General features: G+C 40.5%; 1 non-coding gene across 1 annotated transcript; it reads right to left on the bottom strand.

Moving 5' to 3' along the window:
• Positions 1-1,100: 1,100 nt before the first annotated feature.
• LOC130972191 (small nucleolar RNA R71) lies at positions 1,101-1,207 on the bottom strand. Its single transcript, XR_009083385.1, has one exon. It is a non-coding gene; the product is annotated as a small nucleolar RNA R71 (small nucleolar RNA).
• Between the last annotated feature and the right edge of the window lie 2,354 nt (positions 1,208-3,561).

Here is a 3,561-nt window from a genome sequence, read left to right as displayed (position 1 = left end):
TTTATTTTCTGCTATTTACTTTGCCGTCATTTAATTTTTTGCAATTCTCAAACTACACTCTGTTTAGCTCAACTAGCATACTCTTCCAACTAAAGTTGCTTGACCAATCAATCCCTATGGGATTCGACCTCACTCTATTGTGAGTTTTTACTTGACGACAAATTTGGTATACTTCCCGAAGGGAAATTTATTGAGAGACAAGTTTTCGTGCATCAAGTTTATGGCGCCATTATCGGGGATTGATTTTGTATCAATAATGATTAAGTTGGAAGCTCACTAGATTGAGCATTTTTCCTTTGTTTGTTTACTTTATTCAGTCATTTATTTTCACTTTGTTTAACTTCTTCCTCATTCTCTATACCCTCTCTGTTTTTCTTTCTTTCTTTGTTATTATCTACAATTCTGCTCACTAACCCACTAACTGTTTGATAATTTGCATCACTCACACTAATAATCACTCTAACAAGAATAACCTCTTCATTTTATCTCTTGCTGCGTGTTTTGTTAGTTGTATGACAGAGAGAAGAGGGGGAACCTCAACTTCCTTCAATTCAGAACCTGAGAGAACCTTCTGGAGATTAAGGAGGGAAGCAAGAGGGAAAGGAGTTGCTGGTGCTAAGAAAGAGGAAGAGTACTTTGAACCCAACATGGAAGAGAACTTGGAAAACAATTATGAAGAAGAAGCTCACAACCATGCTAGAGAAGGCCCTGCAAATCATGCTAGGCAAGAAAGGAGAGTTCTAAGCTCCTACATCAATCCAAATCCAGGAAATTGTGGAAGTAGCATCCATAAGCCCACCATACATGCCAACAACTTTGAACTAAAACCCCAGCTCATCACCCTTGTTCAGAACAACTGCTCATTTGGAGTAAGTGCTCAAGAAGACCCCAATTAACATCTAACCACCTTCCTGAGAATTTGTGACACTGTGAAGTCTAATGGAGTCCACCCGGATGTCTATAGGCTGCTGTTGTTCCCTTTTTCACTCAGGGACAAGGCATCCAAGTGGCTCGAATCCTTTCCAAAGGAGAGTTTGACAAATTGGAAAGATGTGGTGAACAAATTTTTGGCAAGATTCTACCCTCCTCAAAGAATTAACAGGCTGAGAGCTGAGGTGCAGACTTTCAGGCAACAAGATGGTGAGACTCTCTATGAGGTATGGGAGAGGTTCAAGGACTTAACAAGAAGATGCCCACCAGATATGTTCAATGAATGGGTGCAACTTCACATTTTCTATGAAGGTCTTTCCTATGAGTCAAAGAAGGCTGTAGATCATTCATCAGGGGGCTCTCTAAACAAGAAGCAAACCATTGAAGAAGCCATAGGTGTCATTGAAACAGTAGCTGAGAATGACTACTTCTATGCCTCTGAAAGAAGTAACACTCGAGGAGTAATGGAGCTGAACCACATGGATGCATTGCTAGCTCAAAATAAGATGATCACCAAGTAGCTAGCAGATCTCACCAAAAAGGTGGAGGAAAACCAAGTTGCAGCAGTCATCACTTCATCACCAACTCAAGAAGGAGAGAATATAGGAGAAGAAGGTGACTGGTAACAAGCCAACTATGTTGGAAACTGATGAGCGGATAATTTATACGCTTTTTGGCATTATTTTTAGGTAGTTTTTAGTAGGATCTAGCTACTTTTAGGGATGTTTTCGTTAGTTTTTATGCTAAATTCACATTTCTGGACTTTACTATGAGTTTGTGTGATTTTCTGTGATTTCAGGTAATTTTTGGCTGAAATTGAGGGACCTGAGCAAAATTCTGATAAAAGGCTGACAAAGGACTGCTGATGTTGTTGGATTCTGACCTCCCGACACTCAAAATGGATTTTCTGGAGCTACAGAACTCCAAATGGCGCGCTCTTAACTGCGTTGAAAAGTAGACATCCAGAGCTTTCCAGCAATATATAATACTCCATACTTTATTCATAATTTGATTACGTAAACTGGCGCTCAACGCCAGTTCCATGCTGCATTCTGGAGTCAAACGCCAGAAACACGTCACGAACCAGAGTTGAACGCCCAAAACACGTTACAACTTGGCGTTCAACTTCAAGATAAGCCTCAGTTCGTGGATAGAACAAGCTCAGCCCAAGCACACACCAAGTGGGCCCCGAAAGTGGATTTATGCATCAATTACTTACTTCTGTAAACCCTAAGTAGCTAGTTTATTATAAATAGGACATTTTACTATTGTATTTTCATCCTGGATTGTACTTTTGATCCTGTGATCACGTTCTGGGGGCTGGCCATTCGGCCATGCCTGAACTTTCATCACTTATGTATTTTCAACGGTGGAGTTTCTACACACCATAGATTAAGGGTGTGGAGCTCTGCTGTACCTCAAGTTTCAATGCAAGTACTACTATTTTCTATTCAATTCGACTTATTCCTATTCTAAGATATTCGTTGCACTTCAACATGATGAATGTGATGATCCGTGACACTCATCATCATTCTCACCTATGAACGCGTGACTGACAACCACTTCCGTTCTACCTTAGACCGGGCGCATATCTCTTGGATTCCTTAATCAGAATCTTCGTGGTATAAGCTAGAATTGATGGCGGCATTCATGGGAATCCGGAAAGTCTAACTTTGTCTGTGGTATTCTGAGTAGGATTCCGTGATTGAATGACTGTGACGAGCTTCAAACTCGCGATTGCTGGGCGTGATGACAAACGCAAAAGAATCAAGGGATTCTATTCCAACATGATTGAGAATCGACAGATGATTAGCTGTGCTATGACAGAGCATTTGGACCATTTTCACTGAGAGGATGGGATGTAGCCATTGACAACGGTGATGCCCTACATACAGCTTGCCATGGAAAGGAGTAAGAAGGATTGGATGAAAGCAATAGGAAAGCAGAGATTCAAAAGGAACACAGCACCTCCATACACCTATCTGAAATTCCCACTAATGAATTTACATAAGTATTTCTATCCTTTATTATTTAATTAAGTATCTCTTTATATTTTCCGAAAACCACTATCAATTTGAATCCGCCTGACTGAGATTTACAAGGTGACCATAGCTTGCTTCATACCAACAATCTCTGTGGGATCGACCCTTACTCACGTAAGGTATTACTTGGACGACCCAGTACACTTGCTAGTTAGTTGTGCAGAGTTGTGACAAAGTGTAATTCATGTTTAAGAGCACCAAGTCTTTGGAACCATTGTTTATGATCATAATTTCGTCCACCAGAAACTCACCTAGACAAATCCATGACCCATACTCCAAAACCTACAACTTTGGATGGAGAAATCACCCCAACTTTGGTTGGGGAAATCAACAAGACCAAGGTCAAGACCAGAGATGCCACAACCTCAACTCCAACAACAATGCAACTCACTAACATACCTCACAAATATCCTATCAACACCCACCTAACCCCAATCCATCATCAATAACAGACGATAGACTTTCAAAAATTGAGACTCTACTTGAAGATTTATGTAGAGAAGTCCAAGACAATAAGGTGTTTAAGAAAGAAGTGCGAGCCAATATCAAAAACCAAGGAGAAAACATCAAGAGACTGGAGTCTATCTCA

Source organism: Arachis stenosperma, chromosome 3, assembly GCF_014773155.1.
Source record: "Arachis stenosperma cultivar V10309 chromosome 3, arast.V10309.gnm1.PFL2, whole genome shotgun sequence".
In the NCBI taxonomy this organism is placed as follows: Eukaryota; Viridiplantae; Streptophyta; class Magnoliopsida; order Fabales; family Fabaceae; genus Arachis; species Arachis stenosperma.
The sequence above is the reverse complement of the archived record's forward strand: the minus strand, read 5'-3'. Positions and strand labels throughout refer to the sequence as shown.